A 13288-nucleotide genomic window follows, 5' to 3' on the forward strand; every position below is an offset into this window, starting at 1 on the left:
AGTGAACATGTATTTTATCAACACACATACTACAGCCTGGACAATAACACTGCTGATGGTTTACACCACATCTGTTAAAGATTTTGGCATGATAGCTATTACCTCTATTTTATTCCTTCCTTTGTTCTCTCAATTCTCCAACTAAAGAGCTGTCAGTATGAACAAAAACAGTCTCTTACATTCGATCTATCTACGCCGATAACCTTCTACCCAACAACTAGTTGGGTTGGGGGATCAATGGGACTTCACAACCTTTACTCAGTCTTTTGGCCGAGGCTGGTTGCGAAGTGCCATTACATATACAGGGTAGTATTACGATGGGGTCGCCACTCCCAAAGACTAGCCCTCCCCACCTCCGGGACATAATTAGTCTACCCAAACTGTTTGCACCAAGTGTAATCCATTGTAAAATGCAAATGTTTGCAAGCTGTGTAACTGAGGCAGAATGTGGGGACCAGCCTGGTATTCACCTAGCAGGATGTAGAAAACCACCTAAAAATCACATCCAGGCTGGCTTTCACACTGGCCCTTCATTGCTAATCTGCCAGGTGGATTCAATCCAGGGTCAACACGCCTACCGGAATCCAGGAAGTAGTGCGTTAGTGCTCTCCGCTACCCTGGTGGGTCGTTTCTTACATTACCATGAAAATATTACATTTGGTTCCACCTACTAAGGAAAGATTGTCAATGCACTTGATGCCAGGGTTGGAGACTGTTGTGAATGCAAGCAAGCCTATTAAAGCTTTTTCTCAGAAACATCAATATCATGCAAAGAAGGTACATTCTTTTGAACATTTTTATATTATCAAGATTTTGTTTCATCACTGTTGAATCTCATCTAAAATACCTTCAGGGAAAGTACACCTGATTTCTAGTTCAATGTCTCTATTCCTGCCCAACGAATTACCACTCTGTCACAGGGCAGGAATCTGCAAAGCAATGTTATATTGCCTAGCATTAACATTGATCGGATTGTGCATCTATCCATTTGAGTTTCCCCTACCATAAAAGCAGGAATCATGGTGATATCTCTGTTATCATTATCATTTCCACAACGACCACTACCACCACCACCAAGCCATTTTCTGAATTTGTATCACCAATTTCCATCATGTAATCTTGATGAATATTACTGTCATCCACAACTTCATAGATCATTTATCCACATTTACGTTGAAGTTCTCTTACTCTCGGAATTCATGTATGATGCTGATGATGGATTTGTTGGGCGCTGAACTGCATGGTCATTAAGTCCCATTTTTTACACAGTCCCTTCTTCCACGGCCCCTTCCTACACAGCCCCTTCCTACACAGCCCCTTCCTACACAGCCCCTTCCTACACAGCCCCTTCCTACACAGCCCCTTCCTACACAGCCCCTTCCTACACAGCCCCTTCCTACACAGCCCCTTCCTACACAGCCCCTTCCTACACAGCCCCTTCCTACACAGCCCCTTCCTACACAGCCCCTTCCTACACAGCCCCTTCTTACACAGCCCCTTCTTACACAGCCCCTTCTTACACAGCCCCTTCTTACACAGTCCAATGTAGCCACTGTCACGAATGATGATGATGAAATGATGAGCACAATGCAAACACCCACTCATTAGGCAGAGAAAGTCCCCAACCCAGCCAAGAATCGAACCCAGGATCCCATGATCCAGAAGCAGCAATGCTAGCTACTAGACCATGAGCTGTGGACAGAACTCATGGAGAACAATAAGTCCGATCAGGCTGGTTTGAATGGTTACAGAGACATGGGGCACACTGCACATTGTAAAAGACACTGACGCAGGTCACCATAATTATTATACCATAATAACAATAAACAAAAGCTGTTGATAAAAACCCCTGCTGAGTGGCAATCATAGAACGAGTGTGGTATCTGCAAGACGTCATAGCAACTTTATTATGAATTTACTGAGGGTAAATTTGTCTGAAAAGCACCTTGTTTTCATAACAAGAAGTCGATCCAAGGTATTTTAAGTGATTATAATGAAACTGACAGTGTTCCAGGTGCTGCAGTGTGCACTCTATACATTGCAGAATGCTGTAACATTGTAGGATGTATATGAAATGGTGTCCTCACCGAGCATGCTGAAAAATAATTTTTCACTTTCTGCCACCAGGTGAAAATATGGCGCTAAAAGGAAAGAGAATGAGGTATTAGATAGGAAAAGATAAGAACCATAGTGCAGGTAAAATAACTGCGGTTTAGCCTGAAAGACTAAACAATCTACTTCTAGAATATATAAATTATGGTAACTAAATGGAAACATAGATCGATTACGACTGTTTACAGCTTAAGCTGGTGAAGAGAATGCAGATCACATGAACAAAACATTATCGATCTTACCTAGGCTTCGAAAATTATGCATTGTTGAGTAAGTGTGGAGAGAGTTGTTCATGAGCTTTACAGACCTGCATGCAGAATATATCTGATAATACGAGGAATGGATTATGCATGGCAGGCTGATCACTTGGATATGCAAAACTACTTACTATCACATAATGGCTGCAAGTATGTTCTCACAGTCACAGACACACACACACATTCCAATTTCGCTTGGGCCTTACCTTTGAATGTAAAGGCAGGGAAGGAGGTTTGAGAGGTTTCTGAACAATTGTTGCAGACAGGACTAAATCGACTGTCCATCAACCTTGAAGGCATATGATGGAAGTGAATTTTACAATAGACATTTCTAAGCACAATTCGAATGATGTGGGATAAATCACTATTCAACATTCTCATATTTGGAAACTAGTATTGCCATATGGTTGAACTGGACCATCAAAAATGGAATGTGAAAGCAATTTAATCTTCAATGTATGTGCAAATGGTTGAACATACAGCCACAAATCATTGACGAGTATAATCCCATTATTCACCATAGAATTAAGAGCAAACCTATTGAAGTCACAAACGAATTACAGGAAAAATTTGAACGCATTATGTTCCTCATAGAGCGGGTCATAAGATGTCAAAGGAACTGGGCACTGATGAAATGGCTTAGTTTCTCATCAAAGCTCAACAGCTGTGTAAACACCCAGAAATTGCTATGTAATTCGAAAAGCAAAGCTCAAACCGTGCTGTAGTGTGAGATGAGTGCTAGGAAACGTATCAAAAAAGTTGGAGATGGTATTCTCGAGAATCTGCCATCAGAAGTTTGTATCTCTAGATACAATTTCTGTGGAGCTGGAACAAAATTGAAATAGCACCTAGCTTGTGGTGACAAGGGTTTTAATGCCTTGGACAATGCATACAAAGTGCACATCATCGCCTACACTACCGACAAATATCACCGTATTGCAGGTATTTCAAGGACCGGATATTCATGTAGCACAACCTATTTCTGAATATGTGGTTGATAAGGCAATGTTTGCTAGAACTTAAATTAGATACTGGACTAACCTTCAACCAATACTGAATGCAGTTCACTGTATTCTAAAGAAGAAGAAAAACCTATGGGATGTTTAAAAAATTGGTGACAGCTGCAAAAGGTGCCTTGAGGAAGAAAGGAAGGAAATGATGTGTTAAAAGCCCAGGTTCCTACAAATACCAAAGACATCTGGTGGAATAATTCTGTTTCTGATACCTCCATTTGCTGGGCTGTCAGCTACTGGTTTCATTAACAAAGAGAGCTGATATATTTCAAGCAGTACAGAACGCCCGAAAATGCGAAAATTAATTACAAGCAGCTAAAAGGCATATGACCATGGAGGCTATCGCTATAGGTAAAGGCCTATATTTACAATACAGGAAATGGCTTTGGTTGTACATAAAAAAGCCCCACAGCAATGGTACTGCAAAAAAGGATTAAAAACACAGATCTGGCAAAACTCGTCAGATAACTTAAAATCATGAGATTTTACAGTGTCTTTATGAATGATATGCTGCCTGAGACAATGTGGAAATTCAAGAAACATGGAACTGTCAATTTAGATGTTGTTTGGGGTACGGAGCTCTTGGTGATTTAAGGCCACCTGAAGAACTGTGTTGTCACTTCACCAATAGGAACTAGCTGCTGTACAATGTTCGACGCTCCCATGACTTCAGTTCATACCTCTGAGGATATTTCTGCCTGATATTTTTCCTCAAAATTGCATAAAAACAAGCAGTATGTAAGTCTCCACATCATTTGAAGCTGCGATGTAATTATGTTCACTCTAATTCTAATTGGTTTAAATTGAAAGCAACCCTACTTTCCTCCAATATATGAGCAGGGGGTAGTGATGTACAGCATTGACTGGCAGGAAACACACGAAAGCAAAGCTAACTTCACTGATTTAATAATAAATTGCATCTAGGGAATTGGGAAGTTGTGTCAATACCTCTTGGCACTTGCAACATTGACAATTCATATGTATACTTGAAACGTTTTGTTAAGAGATTTGAAGTATGGGGTCCACGCAAACGTTCATATGTTTAAATCAGAGATAGAAACAAAATACATTGAGGACTTCAGTCACAAATATTTAATAGGATGGCTACTAGGTTTCTCAGAGGGACAAGTGATGGTGCATAATACTGAAAATTTGAGTTATCAACTGGTGAACCAACTGCCAGTCAGTACAATTTGTGTAGAGTGTAATATTGCAATGAATTTTGTACCTTGACGACAGATTGGTCCATACTATTTATGTATTTTTTTCCTACAGGGGGTCCTGCATATAAAAGTGAAGAAAATGAAGTCCACAATGAACATGGGTTGCTACACGAAGCCAAGGTGGCGAAGGGTTCACAACCATAAGGAATGTGGCAGGTACTGTGAAGTTAAGCTGCAAAGAAGAAGCCAAAAGCAAACTCCAAGAGGTAACTGAGATGAATGGCATTACCTGTACTAGCAGGCAGAGGAGTAACCGAATAAGAGGGAACAGGATGAGTGGTGAAAGAGAAATGGCATGCCTATCCACTGAGGAAGACATCATCATGCCAATATGACTAGTTGTGCAGCATCTTCTGCATAGACTCTAAACCGGGCTCGGGTGAAACCCACCAGTGGTGAAACATACTCCATTATGGTGGAGTGTGTTGAGACAGCAAATGATGGACAGAGATGCAGAGGAATGAACTGAACACCCACAGTCTAGTTATGACTGGACATGGGATTTTTTTTTAAAAAAAATGGAGAAGGGTGGTCTGAACCACTCCCCTGGAAGTACCACTTAGGAGATGTAGGACACTGAGGAACTGGGTACCATGTACAGCCAGGTAAGAATACATGGGAGGACCAAGGAAGTTTCCTACCAAACATGAGCCCCAGGAATTTTCTAGTTTCAATGAATGAAAGAACAAAAGGTGCAAGATGTAAAGATGGTGTAAGAAACTCATTATGCCGTCAAATATTCATAGAAAAGGTTTTGGCAGTGGAAAAGTGAAAACCACTGCCCATGCTTCACGAGAAAAGACGATAGGAATGATGCTGAAGACGCCACACAAGGAGACAGGTTGGTGTGGAACTGTAAAAGACTACAAAATCCTTGGTGAAACTGGAGATGCCTGTTGGGTAATTCCATAATATGGGTAATGGGGATAGGAAAGAAAATGATACCCAGAACGAGCATTCAGGCACCCCGTTTTCCTGAATAAATGTGTCTGACAAAGTCAAACCATATAAACCTTGAGAAAACTTTGTGTTTTCAAAACTTCCTCTAGTAAATGGGGCAGATGGCCTCTAAAGCGCCACATGTACGGACTACAGAGGATACCAGCCCTCCAGCAGATGTATCAGGATGTGGAGAGCACATCTCTGCAAGTGAATCACATCGCTGCATGCCTCAGTCCACCAGGGACCAGGACACGCTACAGGAAACTTGAAGTGCACGGTATGGAACATTCTTCGGCGGTAAGGATAACATTTGGAAGATACTTTATGTGGTCATCACAGCTGTGTAAAGGTCTTGAGGGAGGGGTAAAGCCCCCAGTCGGCCTTAGAAAGCTGCCAATTAAATTTCCACTCAGGTATTGGTGCATGGATAGCACAGAGGAAGTGATCACTTGCGTATGTTAGAGGGAATGGGTCATTCCAGGTTGATATGGCGTGCATTGCTGTGCTCTGATCTTGTTTAGAGCACATGCTATAATCGATTATAGTTCGCTGTTTTGGTGCTAGTGACACTCCGGTGGTGATTTGCTATTACGTCGCTGGCGTGTGTTCATGGTGGCTGGCGGAAAGCGAGATGGTAGTCTGTTTCCGGGTATTGCACGGAACATGAAGTTCACTCTGCTAATCTGCTGGTGAATAGCGCTAAGGTGGTTGTGCCTCCCAATACGAGCAAAGTGGTCTGGGGCGGAGGCACCTCGCCACTGTGCTGGCCATGCGGTGGTGATTAATTGGAGTCGGTGTACTTGTTCTGCCTGCCTGTCTGATGTGGAGGTCCGGTCATATTTTCTGCTGGAAGCTCCAGTAGCGGTTTCTCAACTTCATTCTGATGTGGGACGGCGTTGTTGGAAGTTTTTGGTGTGTGTGTGTGTGTGTGTGTGTGTGTGTGTGTGTGTGTGTGTGTGTGTGTGTGTCACGTTACGATATTTGTTGGTACTAATTTACTTGCTCAACTGGAGTATCGTATGGTTATTCTGCTGAGTGGGTCGTTACTCACCCAGTCTGCTCAGTGGAACCTTTGGTGTGGCCTGTATGTTTCTTTTTGAAGGAATTCACATAGGTGGTTCCTGTTACCTGCCTGGGGTTGCGTTCATGTATGGTATATTTGGCATTTGATGTGTTGGGTAAAGTCTGCGTAAGAAAAGCAGTTTATCTTGTGTTGATATTATCTGTCGTGTGTTACAGAACATAACCAAGGTGCATAAGTGATGGGCAGATGTGATAGGCATGTCAGGGAGCTCTCAGCGTTTATTTCAGGGACTGTTTCTAGAGGGAAGCCTGTGAAGTGTTGAGAACTCACTCATCTGTGATTGCGTTGGGAGTTGCCCTTGCCTTTTGTTTGTATCAAATTATTAATTTCTTCGGAATACACATGAAAGATCAAGCGACATATATTTGGAGTGGCGTTGTTTTAGTTGCAGCTCGCGCAATCATCTTATTCGGGCCTGTCCGGTGCCGCGGACACCCCGTGATGCTAAATGACACCAGGGGAAGAGGAGAAGGATTTGGAGATGCAGGAAGATAAATTGGCCAGTTAATTGCCGGGCCATTCGTGTTGTCTCTCGCCCCTCCTCTCCTTACATTTGCGTGAAGATTGGGGATGAACAGATTTGTGCCCTATTGGATACTGGTAGTGCCCATTCTATAATAGATAAGAACTGGTATTTTGAGTTTAATACATTGGCCCATAGTTCAAATTCGCTTCTTATTGAGGTAAAACGTCGTGTGGCCAATCGCCAGTTGTTGCCTATCCTCGGGGAACGTAAGGTTAGCTTATCTGTCGAAAAATTTTCTTCGCCGGTGAAGTTGTCGGTCGCCGAGCAGTTAAATATCCCATTGATCTTGGGATGTGATTTCATATACAAAGCGGGTCTTATTATAGATTGTTCTAAAGGCACATTTCATTTTCGGTTCCAACCTGGAACGAAAATTGCCTTCTGTGATTGTAGACAGGGAGGAGGTTGCCAGGTGTTCTCTGTACAGGAACGACTCCCTGTTACGGCCCATTTAAACCATAGCCTGACTGACGCATTACAAGCGTTGTTGATGAATTACCCTGATGTGATGACTGATAAGGTCGGGGTAACTAGCTTGATTCAGTACAAGATCCGACTTATTGACAACACTCCTGTGTAAGACACCGTATAGACTGTCCCCTCTGAAGATGTGCATTTTGAAAGACAAAATTAATCAAATGTTAGAAATGGGGGTCGTTCATTATTCCACATCTCCGTATGCTTCGCCTGTGTTCTTGCTCCCTAAGCCAGGTAAAATGAGAAGGTTATACTAGAGTTGGTACCCTTGCCTGATCTCCATAATTGTTTCACCTGGTTTTGCGGCGTGAAAGTATTTACTGTATTAGATCTAAACCAAGCGTATTTTCAAATTCCCCTTAGTGAATCTTCTAAACCCGCCATGGAATTTACCACCGATTGGAACTTATTTGAGCAACAAAGTTCCATTCAGTTTGGCTACGGGTGCCACTGTTCTTTCAAGACTTCTGGACAGAGTCTTGGGTGATCTGAAGTTTCAGCGCGTCTATAATTATTTAGACGATTTGGTAATTTACAGCGCGTCGTTTGAGGAACACCTTACACATGTGCAGTTGGTATTTGAAAGATTGCATAATGCAGGTCTGACGGTTAAGCCTTCCAAAATAAGTTTGTGTAATACTAGTATTGTCTTCTTGGGGCATGTTGTCTCAAAGAGGTGTGGAGGTAGATCAGGAATGCACATGAGCTATTAAAGAGTTTCAGCCTCCCTGCGATAAACAATGTGTTGCCCGTTTCGTAGGTATGTGTAATTTTTTTTCGTAAGTTCGTCCCTGATTTTGCCTTGTTAGCGGACCCCTCAATCAGTTACGAAAGAAAAATGCTAAGTTCCATTGGGGCTCAAAGCAACAAACTGCTTTTCTCACTTTGAAACAGGCCATCGCTAATCCTCCAGTCCTTGCAGTACCTGATTTCAATTCGTAATTTACTGTGCAGACTGATGCCTCCCGGGGAGGAATTACCACCGTATTACTACAAGGCCAAGAAGGTAGTCGATGGCCTATTGCTTATGCATCGCGTCGTTTATCCGATCCAGAACAAATGTACTCTGTTTATGAGTGCGAGACTTGGGTGGTGGTGTTTGCCCTCGAAAAATTTTCATTTTACCTGGAACATCGCCCGCTTGTACTGGAGACCGACAATCAGGCTCTCAGTACAGTGGGCAGTTCACATATCTGCCTTTTGATTCGAGGTTAGACACATTTGTGGTGCGGATAATACTGTCGCGGATGCTTTCAGTAGGATGTTCATGGATGGGGAAACGGAGGAGGGAACTGAGATAGGAGTGGGGGCCTTACTGACGGATGTTCTGGGGTTATTTTGCGACATACCCCAGAAACAAATTGATGATCTATATTGGGGACCGTTATATCAGTGTCTTAAAGAAGGTGAATAGGTACCGGGTCTTCAATTTCACAATGCCATTTCATGTAAACAGCAAAAGGGTTCTGGGGAGTACAAATTGTGTATCCCTAAGGAGCTCGTAACTATGGTTATTAAATTTTTCCACGACACTGCGTCAGGAGGGCATATGGGATTTAGTAAAACCTTGAACCACGTGCGAGAACATTTGTACTGGGCGGGTTTGTATACAAACAGTAGGAGTTTTGTTGCGAAATGCAATGAATGCAAGTGAGGCAAACCTGATTTAGGACCCCGTACTTGATTTCTTCGGTCAGAAAGGGAGTCCAGACCCATGGAGCGTCTCTATTGATTACATCGCCCCCTACCTCGAACTAGGAAAGGTAATAAGTACATGTTGGTGGTAGTTGACATATTTTCGCATTATTCCTGGTTGTTGCCGACCAAGGGAGTCATGGCAGATATTACTGATCAGCAACTTGTTCGTGTTTTTTCTTGGTTTGGCCCTCTGAGGACCTTGGTTAGTGATAACGCCCTGGCTTTCATGTCAGGGTGATTTAAATATTTTCGTTTCTCTCAAGGGGTAAAACATAACCACAACACCGTATTATCCCAAGGCCTCCTTTGCTGAATGAGTCAATCTTAACTTGAAAGCCACCTTGTGCATTTTTCATACTTGTTCCCCTAAAAGCTGGGACACGTCATTGCCAAGCTCAATCAGGTGTTTCACTCAGCGCGTCACGAGTCAACCGGCAGTACACCTAATGTGTTGATGTTTGGGCATTCGATAAATTCCCCTGTGTCTAACTTGACGAATATTAATGGTTTACTGCCCAGGGAAATTACTCCGGCACGCCTTCGTGAGAATAGGGACACAGCGAGGCGTAACATTCTGCATGCGCACAATAGACAAGCCAAACAGTATAATCATGGTAGATGCCCCTTTAGAGGGAAGGTGGAGGGGCTTAGTTTTTGTCAGTAACACATCCTCTTTGGGACATAATTATATAAAAGGTAAGCAGCAGCCTCCTTTCTGTGGACCCTATTGAATAGAAAGGATTTTAGGGCCGGTTAATCTTTTGGTTAGGCAGTTGAGTTCTTGGAAGTTCTACTGCATCCATATAAGCCAAGTTAAGCTGGCTAGGGAACACGTGTAGGCTTGGCACAGGCGTTGTGTCAGAGGGAGCTCCATTCAGGGCATTTTTGCTCCCCCCCCCCCACCACCCGTGGGTTTTGGGGGGAGGAGATTGATATGGTGTGTGATACTATCCTGTGATCTTGTTTAGAGCGCACGCTATAATCGATTATAGTTTGCTGTTCTGGCGCGGGTGGCACTCCGGTAGTGATTTGCTATTATGTCCCTGGCATGTATTTGTGGTGGCCGGTGGAAAGTGAGAGGGTAGTCAGTTTCCGGGTATTGCACAGAATGTGAAGTTCGCTCTGCTTGACCTGCTGGTGACTAGCGCTATGGTGGTTGTGCCTCGCAATATGAGCAGAGTGGTCTGGGGCAGAGGCGACTCGCCGCTGTGCTGGCCATGCAGTGGTGATTAATTGGAGTTGGCGTACTTGTTCTGTCTGCCTGTCTGATGTGGAAGTCCGTTGGGGTCGTATGATACTCTGGCCTGGAGGCAACTAGTTGCTAAATTTTCGAGTCGCCTGCCAGGTTAGGGTGTGGGCTCGGTTGGCTCTTCACATTTTCTGCTGGAAGCTCCAGCAGCGGTTTCTGAACTTCATTCTGATGTGGGATGGCGTTGTTGGAAGTTAATGGCACCATGGTTATGTTCTGTTGGGATGTTATATTGTTATTTGATTTTTTAATTTTATCTTGTGATGATATTATCTGTCGTGTGTTACAGAACATAACCAAGGTGCGTAAGTGATAGGCAGTTGTGGCAGGCATGTCAGGGAGCTCTCAGCATTTATTTTGAGGACCATTTCTAGTGGGAAGGCTTCAAAGTGTTGAGAGCTCGGTCGTCTGTGATTGTGTTGGGAGTTGCCCTTACCCTTTGGTTGTATCAAATTATTAGTTTGTTATTATGTTTATTGGTTGTGTGTTGTGCTTCTTTTATTTTATGGTGCCAAGTCCCATTATCTTTTATATAAATGATTTTAAATTGTATTGTCAAGTTAACTTATTATTGGATTTTGTCTCTTGGGTAAACTCTAAAAGCTGTTTTGATATTATTGGGTGGAAATCCTTGGATAGTTGTCCTATAAGAACACACATTCCAAAGATGACAGGCGAGCTGGACAGTGCAGAACGAGAGGTCCAAATGGTAATAAATGCGCATGGAATCTGAAGGGAACGTGGGTGCTCCAGTGCTAAGAGATGATTCAGAAGGTCAGCTAAGAGGGAACCTCTTGGACAGGCTCTCTAAGAGCCCCAAAGAAGATGGTGGGCAGTAAAGTCGCCAAGCAGCAAAAAGGAGTGAGGGAGCTGACAAATGAGCTAGAGTAAGTCCAACTTGGTAACAGCAAATGATGGAAGGGTGTATATGTTGCAAAGAGAAAAGGTGAAATGAGGAAGGGCAATGCTGACTGCAACAGCTAGCAGTCGCATGTTAAATCAGATGGATGGCCAGCATGGCTACCACGTGAGGTGGAATGCCGTCCTTGGGGGAAAGGTCACAGAGGACCAGAAGGAAACATGAAAGGTCAAATGGGTTGTGAGGACAATTTTTTTTTCTTGGAAGCAGAAAACAAGCGGACACTGCAATTCCAAGAGCAGCTGTAATTCCTCCTTGAATCTAATGCCATGAATGTTCCATTGGAGAAGAGTCATCATGGGAATTGGGGAGGAGGGAACAAATTAAGGTTAGCCATCTTGGTAGCTACTGAGTGACACCCCTAAAAAATTCACTGCTACAGGGGGAAGAGGCAGCAGAATCCTGTTCCATGAGATCTACAAACATATAGGCACTCTCCCGGGGTCAGTCTGAATTCCATGGCAGAAAATTTGTAGGCAGTGGGCAACAACAAAATGGAGGTCAGCCAGGTAAGGGTACATGTGCCAACACCACTGAAGAGGATCTCCAAGTCAGGGAAGGAGAAGACCATTTGTTTTTGTTTCAGTTCTTAGAACTTTCTAGTTGACAGATGAAGACTTGTTTTTAGCTGTAGAAAGTCTTTGCAGGAGTACTGTTTCTGTCCTTTCAGCCTGACAGTTGTGTAGCAGGTTATTTCGCCACCAAAGGTAAAGATTTGATGGCTTGTTGCATAGCTGTAGGAGGGGACAGGGATGCTATTGTGACCTGCGTGATTTCACGACTGCAACATTGAATTTTAGATCAGGAGTCTGGGTGGGCATATCCTCCATTATGCATGGCATTGCAAAAGCGATACTGTAAATGCCAGCTGGTAAAATGCATGCATTTTGAGTAGCTAAGAACTGCAAGTGACGGTGGGGTTTGGTGTCCTTCACTCAGATCTGCTGGATGGCGTGCTCATTAAGACAGCAGAGAGGAGGCAAACAGCTGCCCTCATGAGCATCTCTGCCAAAAGTAACACACTTGGCCATGTTTTGACAGGACACCCATTTTATTATAATGTTGACACTTGTAGGAACTCAACTGGTTTCGAATGTATGGTTGGACTGTGTTTACTTTATAGCTTGCCTTAATCTTTGAGGCAAAAACTACTTGAGCAAATGGTAGAAAATGAGTGCATGTGGGCATTAACTTTGCCTCATTCTTTTCATAAATGAGAAAAAAATTTCACAGAGCCTCCAACTGCAACACCTTCCAGAATAAGGCACGCATGAACCATAGTAAAGAACTGACCCTTTCCAGTACGTGATACCATGAGGAACCAAGGGCCTTCAAATTTATAGCCTCATTCTGTTTATGTTTAGTAGACACACACTAAGATGGTGATTGATACATTGCAAAAAAATCACCCATGATTGCCAACATCTCCAATGGCATACTCTTTCCAACTGGGAACCACCTCAGAGGGGGATTCACCTACCGTAAATTACTGTTCACACGTCAGGTCACACCTCCCGAACTCCTGACAGAGGGACCAATTGGCATTTGGGAAGGTAACAGCTCAGGCACTCACCCTTCTGGGCCTGACCTGTATAAGAGGGTACGTGAGAACCCTGCCCGTTGACCTGGAGCTGCCAATTATGCATTACCTTGTCACCTGTAATGTGTCTAACGAATGGGACAGCCTTCAGAAACACACCAGGACAAAGGAGAAATGGAGATAATGAGGATTCACCAGCTAAATCTTCACAACTTTACTGAAACTGGCACCATTTACTTACATTTCTT

At 43.4% G+C, this 13288-nt stretch overlaps 1 protein-coding gene across 1 annotated transcript in view; it reads right to left on the reverse strand.

The window, feature by feature from the left end:
* Positions 1-13288, reverse strand: part of LOC124553775 (zinc finger protein 708-like) — a 93068-nt gene that overhangs the window by 14126 nt on the left and 65654 nt on the right. The gene's annotated exons all lie outside the window — the stretch shown is intronic.

This window comes from Schistocerca americana, chromosome 11 (assembly GCF_021461395.2).
Source record: "Schistocerca americana isolate TAMUIC-IGC-003095 chromosome 11, iqSchAmer2.1, whole genome shotgun sequence".
NCBI lineage: Eukaryota > Metazoa > Arthropoda > Insecta > Orthoptera > Acrididae > Schistocerca > Schistocerca americana.